Here is a 14,001-nt window from a genome sequence, read left to right as displayed (position 1 = left end):
GCTTGCGGTTTAGGGGTCAAAAAGGGTTATTATAGTGGCGGTGGTGTAGGGATTAATAACTTTAGTACAGTGGGGGCGATGTGGGCGGATGGCAGATTAGGGGTTAATAATATTTAAATAGCATTTGCGAAGCGGCAGGGGTTAATAACTTTATTATAGTGGTGATGATGTCGGGGCAGCGGCGGAATAAGGGTTAATAATTATTTTTAGTGGCAACGATGTCGGGAGCGGCAGATTAGGGGTTAATATCTTTAATATAGTATTTGCGATGCGGGAGGGCCTCGGTTTAGGGGTTAATAGGTAGTTTATGGGTGTTAGTGTACTTTGTAACACTTTAGTTATGAGTTTTATGTTACAATTTTGTAGCGTAAAACTCATAACTACTGCTTTTAGATTGCGGAACGGATCGTGTCGAAATAGGCTGCAACGCTAGCTTTTTAGCCTGACCGCAAAACTCGTAATGGCAGTGCTATGGAAGTCCCATGAGAAAACGTAATTTTTACGTGTGCAAGACTGACGTTGCGGTACAGGCTAAAAGGCTTGCGGTACAGCTATACCGACAAGACGTGTAATGGCTGCAGTGCTGTTTTACCGCTGAAATGGCCATTTTTTCAGCGTTAAAACACGAACGCACAACTTGTAATCTAGGTGCCATTTTTTTTTCATTACCTGTGAAGGTTTACAGGTTTACCAATAGCACTGATGGAGATTTGTACTTATTAGACTTTGTTGCTGTTATCCTACTCCTTAAAGGGACATTACATTTTGTGCATCTAATGGACAACATTTTATTATGTATTACAGATTTTTATAAACAGTTAAAGGGACACTAAACCCACAGTTTTTATTTCATGATTCAGATAGAGCATGCAATTTTAAGCAACTTTCTAATTTACTCCTATTATCAATTTTTCTTCATTCTCTTTTTTTAAAAAGCAGAAATGTGATGCATAGGAGCCGGACCATTTTTGGTTGAGAACCTGGGTTATGCTTGCTTATTGGTGGGTAAATGTCAGCCTCCAATAAGCAAGCATTATCCATGATGCTGAACCTAAAATGGACTGGCTGCTAAGATTTACATTCATGATTTTCAAATAAAGATAGCAAGAGAACAAAGAAAAATTGATAATAAGAGTAAATTAGAAAGTTGCTTAAAACGTCATGCTCTATCTGAATCATGAAAGAAAAATTTGGGCTCTGTGTCCTTTTAATCTTTTTTTCATGCACAAACATTTGTTTAAAGAGACATGAAACCCAATTTTTTAAATTCTTGATTCAGACAGAGCATTCCATTTTAAATATATTTCCCATGTATTTCTATTATCTTATTTGTTTCACTTTCTATGTATCCTTTGTTGAAAAGTATACCTAGGTAGGCTCAGAAGCTACTGATTGGTGGCTGCATATTTTTGCCTTTTGTCATTGGCTTTTAGCTAGCTCCCAGTAGTGCATTACTACTCCTTCAACAAAGGATACAAAGAGAACAAAGCAAGTTAGATAATTGTATTAAATTAGAAAGTTGTTTAAAATTATATGACCTATCTGAATTATGAATGAAAAATTTTGAGTTTCATGTCCCATTAACACATTTCTGCGGTGCTCATTCATATGCAAAAATTATAATTTAATGTTTCTTTAATACAATGTTGTTGGTTTAACTCAATTAAAACATACTGGGCTAGATTGCAAATTGGAGCTGTATTTTGCGTTTTCACTATAGCGAAAACTCCGCTAGGATTTTCATTTTGGCACTAGTCAGGTTGCACTGGTATTACAAGTTGAAAGTAAACAGTTTTTTCTCCAGCGGTAACCCGACTGACGCAAAAATGTGAAAATCTTCATCGTGTCTATGCATCCCTTATAGAAGTCAATGGAAAAAATAAGTCGAAAATACCCCACTCTCTTGTGCAAACACCATAACATATTGGCAATAGCGCTAAACCAACATGAAATTATGAATATTTTATTTTCCAATGTTATTAACGCAACACAATATGTTCTATTTATTCATAACTAAATATTTCTACATATATCTGATAGTTTTTTAAACAAATATATATACAGTTTATATATACAGGGAGTGCAGAATTGTTAGGCAAGTTGTATTTTTGAGGATTAATTTTATTATTGAACAACAACCATGTTCTCAATGAACCCAAAAAACTCATTAATATCAAAGCTGAATATTTTTGGAAGTAGTTTTTAGTTTGTTTTTAGTTTTAGCTATTTTAGGGGGATATCTGTGTGTGCAGGTGACTATTACTGTGCATAATTATTAGGCAACTTAACAAAAAACAAATATATACCCATTTCAATTATTTATTTTTACCAGTGAAACCAATATAACATCTCAACATTCACAAATATACATTTCTGACATTCAAAAACAAAACAAAAACAAATCAGTGACCAATATAGCCACCTTTCTTTGCAAGGACACTCAAAAGCCTGCCATCCATGGATTCTGTCAGTGTTTTGATCTGTTCACCATCAACATTGCGTGCAGCAGCAACCACAGCCTCCCAGACACTGTTCAGAGAGGTGTACTGTTTTATCTCCTTTTAAATCTCACATTTGATGATGGACCACAGGTTCTCAATGGGGTTCAGATCAGGTGAACAAGGAGGCCATGTCATTAGATTTTCTTCTTTTATACCCTTTCTTGCCAGCCACGCTGTGGAGTACTTGGACGCGTGTGATGGAGCATTGTCCTGCATGAAAATCATGTTTTTCTTGAAGGATGCAGACTTCTTCCTGTACCACTGCTTGAAGAAGGTGTCTTCCAGAAACTGGCAGTAGGACTGGGAGTTGAGCTTGACTCCATCCTCAACCGGAAAAGGCCCCACAAGCTCATCTTTGATGATACCAGCCCAAACCAGTACTCCACCTCCACCTTGCTGGCGTCTGAGTCGGACTGGAGCTCTCTGCCCTTTACCAATCCAGCCACGGGCCCATCCATCTGGCCCATCAAGACTCACTCTCATTTCATCAGTCCATAAAACCTTAGAAAAATCAGTCTTGAGATATTTCTTGGCCCAGTCTTGACGTTTCAGCTTGTGTGTCTTGTTCAGTGGTGGTCGTCTTTCAGCCTTTCTTACCTTGGCCATGTCTCTGAGTATTGCACACCTTGTGCTTTTGGGCACTCCAGTGATGTTGCAGCTCTGAAATATGGCCAAACTGGTGGCAAGTGGCATCTTGGCAGCTGCACGCTTGACTTTTCTCAGTTCATGGGCAGTTATTTTGCGCCTTGGTTTTTCCACATGCTTCTTGCGACCCTGTTGACTATTTTGAATTAAACGCTTAATTGTTCGATGATCACGCTTCAGAAGCTTTGCAATTTTAAGAGTGCTGCATCCCTCTGCAAGATATCTCACTATTTTTTACTTTTCTGAGCCTGTCAAGTCCTTCTTTTGACCCATTTTGCCAAAGGAAAGGAAGTTGCCTAATAATTATGCACACCTGATATAGGGTTGTTGATGTCATTAGACCACACCCCTTCTCATTACAGAGATGCACATCACCTAATATGCTTAATTGGTAGTAGGCTTTCGAGCCTATACAGCTTGGAGTAAGACAACATGCATAAAGAGGATGATGTGGTCAAAATACTCATTTGCCTAATAATTCTGCACTCCCTGTATATATATATATATATATATATATATATATATATATATATATATATATATATATATATGATTATATATATAGATATATACAGATATGTATAGGAATATCTATTTATCGAGATTTCGCTCAACTTGTAATATAAGCGCAATTTAAACAGAGCACATACAATTGCGAGAACCCTCAGAAAATCAATAGCGCTCCACTTGAAATCTAGCCCACTTATGGTAAAAAAAATCAAAGTACAGAGTGAAGCAAATGTAACATTAATACAAAAAATGTGGATAGATTTGTCAAAATATAAGTTCCTCTTAGCATAAAATGTATTTCTTTTTCTATATTTACTATATATATATATACTTTAATTATTTCTGGCCAGCCAATAACTACACAGATATTGACTGGTTATACTCCTCAAATGAGTGAATAATTGCCTGTTGTATATTCCCATTAGAGAGTTATTTTTAACATAACAGCTATTGCTCTTGAATCTATACTTAAACCTTACCAACCCCAAATCTTATATTTGGGGCCAGAATAGCGTGCTAACAGTTATGTGCAAGAGATCGGGTTTATCATGGCTGTTTGAGTGCATCGTATATAGTGCTAGTATTACACGTTTAAAGTAAACACGATCGCTTGAGCACAATTGAAGTTAAAGTGTCACAAAACACATCAAAAATACATTATAGCGTGCAGTTACTCTCATAATAACACTATCTAATAAAAATAAGTTTTAAAAAAAGGAATTGCACAAAAAAGCTATAAAGGCTCAAAGATGTGAGGTCTCAGGTGTTAGAAAAAAAAGGCTGCAAAGGGCTTTATCATTAAGATACATACATATACATATGTAGAGATGTTTTTATGTATTTATATGTTTATATATTATATTTACAGACATATATACACATAAATACATATGTATACATATATATATATATATACAGTATAAGTGCATTGGAGCCCTTTACAGTCAAATAAATGAAAAAACTAAATTTATGCTTACCTGATAAATTTCTTTCTTTCCGGATATGGTAAGTTCACGGCTTGAGTAATTACTGTTGGGAATATCACTCCTGGCCAGCAGGAGGGGGCATAGAGCACCACAGTTAAAATGTTAAGTATGACTCCCTTACCCACAACCCCCAGTCATTCGACCGAAGGGAAATGGAGAAAAAGGAGTAACACAAGGTGTAGAGGTGCCTGAGGTTATAGTCAAAAGAACAACGGTCTTAAAATAAAGGGTGGGGCCATGGACTTACCATATCCGGAAATAAATTTATCAGGTAAGCATAAATTTTGTTTTTCTTTCCTAAGATATGGTGAGTCCACAGCTTGAGTAATAATTGCTGTTGAACCAATACCCAAGCTAGAGGACACGGATAAATAGGGAGGGACAAGACAGGCAGTCCTAAACAGAAGGCACCACCACTTGAAGAACCTTTCTCCCAAAAGAAGCCTCAGCCGAGGCAAAAGTCTCAAATTTGTAAAATTTTGAAAAAAGTATGTAGAGAAGACTAAGTTGCAGCCTTGCAAATTTGTTCCACAGAAGCTTCATTTTTGAAAGCCCAAGAAGAGGAAACGGCTCTTGTGGAATGAGCCGTAATTCTCTCAGGAGGCTGCTGTCCAGCAGTCTCATATGCCAAATGAATTATACTTCGTAACCAAAAAGAAAGAGTAGTAGCAGTAGCTTTCTGACCTTTAGGTTTCCCAGAGAAACAGACTAAGAGGGCAGAGGACTGGCGAAAATCCTTAGTCGTCTGTAAGTAGAATTTAAGAGCATGTACAACATCCAAATTGTGTAACAAACGTTCTTTGGAAGAAGAAGGATTAGGACACAGAGAGGGAACAACAATTTCCTGATTGATATTTCTATTAGAAACAACCTTAGGGAGGAAACCTAACTTAGTACGAAGAACCAACTTATCTGCATGTAAAATAAGATAAGGGGAATCACACTGCAGAGCTGAGAGTTCCGAGACTCTTCTAGCAGAAGCGATAGCAACAAGAAACAAAACCTACCAAGATAACTTAATGTCTATGGAATGCAACGGCTCAAACGGAGCCAGCTGAAAAACTTTAAAAACAAGGTTAAGGCTCCAAGGAACAGCAACAGAGAAGCCTGATTTTGACCAAGGCCTGAAAAAAGATTGCACATCTGGCAAGTACAAAGGGGGGTGGGTTAGCGCTCCACTAGAGAGCAAAGACTGACTATTAAAATATATATTATACAGTATATCGGACTAATTAGCCCTATTAAATGAGGGAGGGGTGCTATTGTTTAAAAACACCTATGTAATAACACACATGAGCATAAAGATAAGAAATAAATAAAGATAATATATATATATATATATATATATATATATATATATACTGCAAATAGTCTAGGGATTTATAAAAATTGTCTAGGGATTTTAAAAACACCTATGTAATAACACACATAAATATAAAGAAAAATATACTACAAATTTGTTGAAGGATAAACAAATCCTTAATAACATTAAGTAAGTGCCGGCACTAATAAGTAAAGCATAATGATTAATGTTTTACACATAAAAAATAAAATAATAAAATAGAATGATAAATATCTAAGATATATCTACTTGGTATATACATAAAAAATGTGAGCATATATGAGAGCTGATAACGTCTCAATTAAGGCTGTATTTGTACCAGTGTCTTTGAAATCATTAGTAATGATGTGTGCTGAGCAAAGTCAATAATAATGGTACAGCTGTTAGATCGTTAAAAGATCGCAGTTTTTGCACAGTTAAGAAAATACCTTCAGATACTATGTATCAAATTGTGTCCATAATTGTTGTTTCTCTGTAATCCTCTGCATGAAGCTAGTAGCCTCTATGCTTGAGATGCCAGGAGCTGGGCCGCTTTAGCAGGTAATCCAGGTTTGTCCAATTTTGCAGCTTGTGCTTTGGAGTAGATGAGGAAAACAAGATCCAGGAACGGAGATTCTCACTGAAAGTGCTGAATGTGCTGAATATCAGTAAAGCTGTATTAAGTACCAGGTAGAAAAGTGCATCTACGCATTTCGGCTGTTGGTCAGCCTTTATCAAGATGCAAAAAGATTGCACATCTAGCACATCCGTCAAAGGTTTATGAAGTAAAACTGATAAAGCAGAAATCTGACCCTTCAGGGTACTGACTGACAATCCCTTCTCCAGGCTGAAGAAAAAATAAAATTCTAGGAATTCTAATTCTACTCCAAGATTAGCCCTTGGATTCACACCAATAAAGATATTTGCGCCATATCTTATGGTAAATCTTTCTAGTAACAGGCTTGCAAGCCTGAATCATGGTATCAATGACCGACTCAGAAAAACCATGCTTAGACAGAATTAAGTGTTTAATCTCCAAGCAGTCAGCTTCAGAGAAACAAGATTTGGATGAAGGAAGGGACCCTGAATCAGGAGGTCCTTCCTCAGAGGTAGTCTCCAAGGTGGGAGAGATGACATATTCACTAGGTCTGCAAACCAGATACTGCGAGGCCGCGCAGGAGCTATTAGAATCACCGTCGCCCTCTCCTGTTTGATACGAGCAATGATTTGCGGAAGGAGAACAAACTGAGGAAACAGGTATGCCAACCTGAAAACCCAAGGAACCGCCAGAGCAACTATCAGAACGGCCTGCGGATCTCTTGACCTTGAACCGTACCTTGGCGTTCTGATGGGATGCCATCAGATCTAACTCCAGCACCCCCTATTTTAGGACTAAGTTGGAAAACACCTCCGGATGGAGTTCCCACTCCCCAAGATGAAAAGTCTGTCTGCTCAGAAAATCCGCTTCCCAGTTGTCTACTCCTGGACTGTGGATGGCAAATAGACAGCAATTGTGGGTCTCTGCCCACTGAAGAATCAGAGTAACTTCCTTCATGGCTAAGGAACTCTGAGTTCCTCCCTGGTGATTGATGTAAGCCACCGAGGTTATGCTGTCTGACTGGAACCTGATAAACTGGGCTGAGGACAACGGAGGCCAAGCTAATAGAGCATTGCAAATCGCCCTCAACTCCAAGATGTTGATGGGAAGAGCAGACTCTCTGAGATAGATCTGCATGGTCACCATTCCATTGTCTGAGCATGCACAACTGGAGAGCACTCTCAAATGGAATCGAGCAAAAGGAATGATGTCCATGGAAGTCACCATCAGACCGATTACCTCCATACATTAAGCCACTGAAGGATGAGCAGAAGCCTGAAGAGAGAGGCAAGAGGAAATGATTTTGGTTTTCCTGACCTCTGTCAGAAAAATCTTTATCAATAGAGAATCTATTATGGTCCCTAAGAACATTACTCTTGTAGCAGGGGAAAGGGAGCTTTTTTCCATATTCATATTCCATTCGTGGGAATGAAGAAAAGATAACAATATCTCTGTGTGAGATTCTGCTAGTTGAAAAGATGGCACCTGAACCAATATGTCGTCCAGGTAGGGTGCCACAGCAATTCCATGAGAATGGATCGCTACCAAAAGAGCCTCCAGAACCTTTAAAAACATTCTAGGAGCCGTGGCTAGACCAAATGGAAGGGCCACAAACTGGAAATGTTTGTCCAGAAAGGCAAATCTCAAGAAGTTGTGATGGTTCCTGTGAATAGGAACATGAAGATACGCATCCTTTAGGTCTATGGTTGTCATGAACTGACCCTCTTGTACTAATGGAATAATGCAGCGTATAGTCTCCATCTTGAAGGATGGAACTTTGAGAAACTTATATAGACACTTCAAGTCTAGAATGGGACGGAAAGTTCCCTCTTTTTTGGGAACCACAAATAGGTTGGAGTAGAACTGCACTGGAACTGGAACTATCATTCCCAGGGAGGAAAGATGTTGTATACATTTCAAGAACGCCTCTCTCTTTATCTGGTCTGCAGATAATCTTGAGAGAACGAATCTGTCTCTGGAAGGAAAAGTCTTGAAATCAATTTGTAACCCTGGGATACCATGTCCACAGTCGAGGGATCTGGGACATCTTGTATCCAGGCTAGAGAGAACTGAGAAAGACTGCCCCCCACCTGATCCAATCCAGGATCGGGGGCAAACCCTTCATGCTGATTTGGAATTAGCTGCGGGTTTCTTTGTTTCTTGTTCCAAGACTGATTGGGTTTCCAAGAAGACTTGGATTGTTCCTGCTTGGAAGAAGAAGGGGAAGGCTTTCCTCTGAAGTTACGAAAGGAATGAAAATTACTCTGACGTCCTTTAGGCCTATTCTTCTTATCTTGAGGTAGAATATCAGAGATCATTTCTGCAAAACCGGGTCCAAACAAGGTTTTACCCTTGTAAGGAATCGCCAGAAGCTTGACTTTAGGACAGCAAAACTAGAAGTTTTAGCTCCTAGTCTAACAACTTTTAAAATGGCATCTACAATAAAGGAATTGGCCAACTTAAGAGCTTTAATCATATTTTGAATTTCATCCAAGGAGGTCTCTACTTGAAGAGAATCAGACAAGGCGTCAAACCAATAAGATGCCGCATTAGTCACGGTGGCAATAGACACCACAGGTTGCCATTGGAGACCTTAATGAACATAATTATTTTTCAAATAAGCCTACAGCTTCTTCTCCATTGGATCCTTAAAAGAGCAGCTATCCTCAATAAGGAATAGTGGTTCTCTTAGCCAGAGTGGAAATGGAACCTTCAACTTTGGGTACAGTATACCAAGGGTCCTTAATGGAGTCCTCGACAGGAAACATTTGCTTTAAAATGGGAGACAGGGAAAAAGGCACCCCTGGTTTCTCCCATTCCTGTGAGATAATCTCCCTAGCATGGTCTGGCACAGGAAAAACCTCTGAAGTGGAAGGTTCATCAAAGAAACTATTAAGTTTACTAGATTTCTTGGGAATGACAATGACAGGGGTATCGGAGTCATCTAAAGTAGCTAAAACCTACTTTAACAATACACAAAGGTGTTCAAGCTTAAATCTGAAGGATACCACCTCAGTCTCAGAAGAAGGAATTATACTGTCCGAATCTGATATTTCACCACCCTCAGAAAGTCCCGATGTAGCTTCCTCATCAGACTTATGAGAAAAGGCAACTTGGGAAGCAAAACTGAGGACAGGCACCTTACTTTCTGAATTTTTAGATTTCCTCTTGTGCTTTCCTTGTAATCTGGGAATGACAGCTAATGCCGCAGATACCGCTGAAGATACCTGGGCAGCAATTTCTGCTTTTAAATAAACTCCCCTAAGAGTTATAGAGGAACTGCAGGGCACTGCATGTGACGCCATTGAGGCTTGGGACGTAGCAGGAGAAAGCTGAGGTATTATTTTAACAGCATCCTCCTGAGAGACATTAGGGTCAAAAGGTTTTCTTGACACATGAAGAACAAAATTGTGTAGGAGCTGCAATTTGTGCATCTAAACATAATAAGCATTAATTCATGAGAGCAGGCTCTTGCTCCACATCAGGCATGTTGTGAAACAGTAACTAAACTTGTACAGATAAGTTTCAAATATTTTAATATTCAATTAAAATAAGCCAAGGAAAAGATACACTTTAAATGTTATCTCAAATTAGGATCTATCACCAGCTAAAATTATGTGAGAAAAGTTAAGAAAAAACATTTAATAAACATCAAATAAACTTCTAAAATACCCCTCAGGCAACCCCACACCTCAATTACTGAGGTGCCTTACCGCTACCAATTAAAATGGAGAAAAACAACTTTTTCCTCAGAAACAATATGAAGTAAAGCCAGTCATGTGACGGCAACTGCCGAGCTCAAATTACTGCTGTGACACAGAGAGGCATTACTTCCTGGTACACTGAGTACCAGAATTAACCGTATTTTCAAACCTGACAGTATAAAATTTTGCATTGTTTTATTTTAAAGCAAAGGGGAAATGAATAAGCTGCTGAAATAGAAATTTTAGCCTTACTTTCAGTTTAAACTTGTATTGTTTTATCAAGTTTATATGTGAAAATAAAGCCAAATAAAAACATTTTACCCTTTCTTTTTATAAGAGTTTAAATGTTAGTCTCACACATGCTATAGTGCCTGCTTTATGCCCCAGTGTAACCCATAAAACAAGATTATCTATGTCCCAATAAAAAAGCAGTGTCTTTTAATTTGTTAAGTGCATGGTCTCCCCAACTGGAAGAAAAAGCATTTACCTGCTCCGCTGTCCGGCATGTAGACAGTTACAAGGTATGAGAAGACACAGTTCCTCACAGAGACCTTTGAAAAACAAAGGACAGAGTAGTCAACTCTGGCTTTCTAAACTAGGGCCACAATTGTTAGGAAAACACAGCAAGTATCTCTTTACAAGTTCCTAACTGCTTTAAAGCCACCACTACCTGACTGCAAGGAATGACGTAGAATACGGCTATACCCCAAAACTTGCTTGTAGATGAAATCAAACATTTTCTTCAGACACCTAAACCTCATCTCCTCCATGCACTGAAGGCAAAGAGAATGACTGGGGGTACTGGGTAAGGGAGTGATACTTAGCAGTTTAATTGTGGTGCTCTTTGCCTCCTGCTGGCCAAGAGTGATATTCCCAACAGTAATTACTCAAGTCGTGGACTCACTATATCTTAGGAAAGAAACATATTGGCTAATTAAATAAAATGTTTGATTTAGAGAAAGTTTGTAATTAACATGCTTCTAAAGCTGCTAAAAGTTGGAAGAAACTTGGATTTCTTTAGCAGCATATGAATACGGACGTAATACCCATTACTTATACAGATAAGGTTTTTACCTCCCTCCCTAAGTAGTGTGCTTACAGCCAGCCGTCATGCTGGAGCTGTTTGTTTAATCGGCAGTGTTTTATGCAAATGTAGGAAAAGCTGAAGATTCACTTTACAGACAAAGCCGCTACTCTCTGCTAAGCTCCATTGCAAGTCTGCTGATATGTCACTAAATCTTCCCTCCTCCGGTTACCAAGGTAGTTTATTAGGTTATGCAGACACCGGAGGGGAAGTCTCACATACTATTCTGTGTAATATGAGGAGATCGTTACACAGAGCAGTATGTGAAACTTCCACTCTGAGTCAGTAAAAAAACACACTTTTCAAATTAAAAGGGACAGTATAAACCAATGTTCATATAACTGCATGTAATAGACACTTCTATAAAGAAGAATATGCACAGATACTGATCTAAAAATCCAGTATAAAACCTTTTAAAAACTTACTTAGAAGCTCACAGTTTAGCACTGTTGATGAGGTTAGGCTGGGACACCCACTGAAAGGGGCTGGGAAAACATGAAGCGCAGACCCCCCTTCCCCCCGCATATAAAAAGACCAATTAGACAAACAGGAGCAGGCTTGAAGCTTCATAACCTTTTACAATATGTTACTTTCCATTTTGGATTTGTAATTTCCTATGGGAAACAGCACATAGTCAAAGGAAACTCCAAGTTCACCCTTTTCTTAAAGGGACACTGAACCCAATTTTTTTCTTTCATGATTCAGATAGATAGAGCATACAATTTTAAGTAACTTTCTAATTTACTTCTATTATAAAATTTTTTTCGTTCTCTTGCTATCTTTATTTGAAAAAGAAGACATCTTAGCTAAGGAGCTAGCAAATTTTTGGTTCAGACCCACGGACAGCACTTGTTTATTGGTGCTGTCCAATCAGAAAGGACAACCCAGGTTGTTCACCAAAAATGGGCCGGCATCTAAACTTGCATTCTTGCTTTTCAAATAAACATACCAAGAGAATGAAGACAATTTGATAATAGGAGTAAATTAGAAAGTTACTTAAAATTGCATGCTCTATCTATCTGAATCATTAGAAAGTTGCTTAAAATTGCATGCTCTATCTGAATCACGAAATACATTTTTTGGGTTCAGTGTCCCTTTAACTCTATGGAAACGGCATCTGCATGGTCTCTAAGCTAACACATTTAACCAGGAAGGTTTGTTGAATTTAGGCCAGGGGTGTCTCCTCTCTATCACTGCGTGCCATCTTTTTTTCCTTCTTTAGGTTCCTTTCCCTCTTTGAGGGCCACATAGGCTTGAGAAAAATCCACATCTGTCCACTGTATGACAAATTCTTCACTTTTATTTTACACCATTATAATCTTCTCCAGCAGCCTTCAGAGTGTTAAGCATTTCCTGACTAATAATCTTCTCATAACCTTAAAACTGTCTAAATCTTCATTTGTCAATTTAAAGCAGCTGTGCAAACCCTTTCCTAAATAACATCCTTATCCTCCCAAAATATCTCTTAATTTAATTAACATCTCCAATATCTCCAGATTAGTCAGTGAGCAAAAAAAAAAGAGTTTTTAGTTTAATTTACTGTGCCTGTATTATTAAATTAAATAATGTATTATCCCCAAAGAAGAGCAATGATAAATATGTTAGCACTGGAAGAACTTATATGAATATAAAATGAGCATTGTTGTTTTGTTTTTTTATTATAAATGTTCTATTAAATAAATGTTCTATTAAGTCTGGTAAACAGATGTCATAAGCTGAATATGCCTCTTTACAAAACAGTGCTAAACTATATGGAATTAAAGGGACATAATACTCATATGCTAAATCACTTGAAACTAATGCAGTATAACTGTAAAAAGCTGACAGGAAAATATCACCTGAGCATCTCTATGTAAAAAAAGGAAGATATTTTACCTCACAACTTCCTCAGCTCAGCAGAGTAAGTTCTGTGTAAAAAGTTATACTCAGCTGCTGCCCAGCTGCAGGTAAGAAAAAAAAATGAAGAAATGAACAGCAGCCAATCAGCATCAATAGTGCTGAGGTCATGAACTCTTTTACTGTGATCTCATGAGATTTCATTGTAAACTTCCTTACACTGAATAGGGTAAAAAGATGAGTGTGCAAGTAAGCTCGCTTCTTCCGCTGTCCCGGGACAGGCATACTTATTTGCTGCTTAAAGTTCTTTACAATGGGGTGTGAATACTTAGGACATTTTGAGGTAAAATATCTTTCTTTTTTACATAGAGATGTTCAGGTGATATTTTCTAGTCAGCTTTTTACAGCTATGCTGCATCACTTTCAAGTGTTTAAACATTTGGTTATTATTGCCCTTTAAGTCAGAACCGGACTGGGAATAAAAAGCAGCCCTTGAGAAAATTGGAGACCAGCCCTATTTTCCAATGAGTCCATAGACTGCTCATGCCCCTTTTTATCTCAAGGGGATTACTGTGATACTCCTTCCCACAATACTGGTTTTTATTTTAAATTAAAGGGACAGTCTATTCAAAATTAAACTTTCATTATTCAGATAGGGCATGCAATTTTAAACAACTTTCCAATTGACTTTTACATTTTTTTGTTCTTTTGGTATTCTTTGTTGAAAGCTAAACCTAGGTAGGCTCATATACTAATTTCTAAGTCCTTGAAGGTTGCCTCTTATCTCAGCGCATTTTGACAGTTTTTTACAGCTAG

Source organism: Bombina bombina, chromosome 4 (genome assembly GCF_027579735.1).
Source record: "Bombina bombina isolate aBomBom1 chromosome 4, aBomBom1.pri, whole genome shotgun sequence".
NCBI lineage: Eukaryota > Metazoa > Chordata > Amphibia > Anura > Bombinatoridae > Bombina > Bombina bombina.
The sequence above is the reverse complement of the archived record's forward strand: the minus strand, read 5'-3'. Positions refer to the sequence as shown.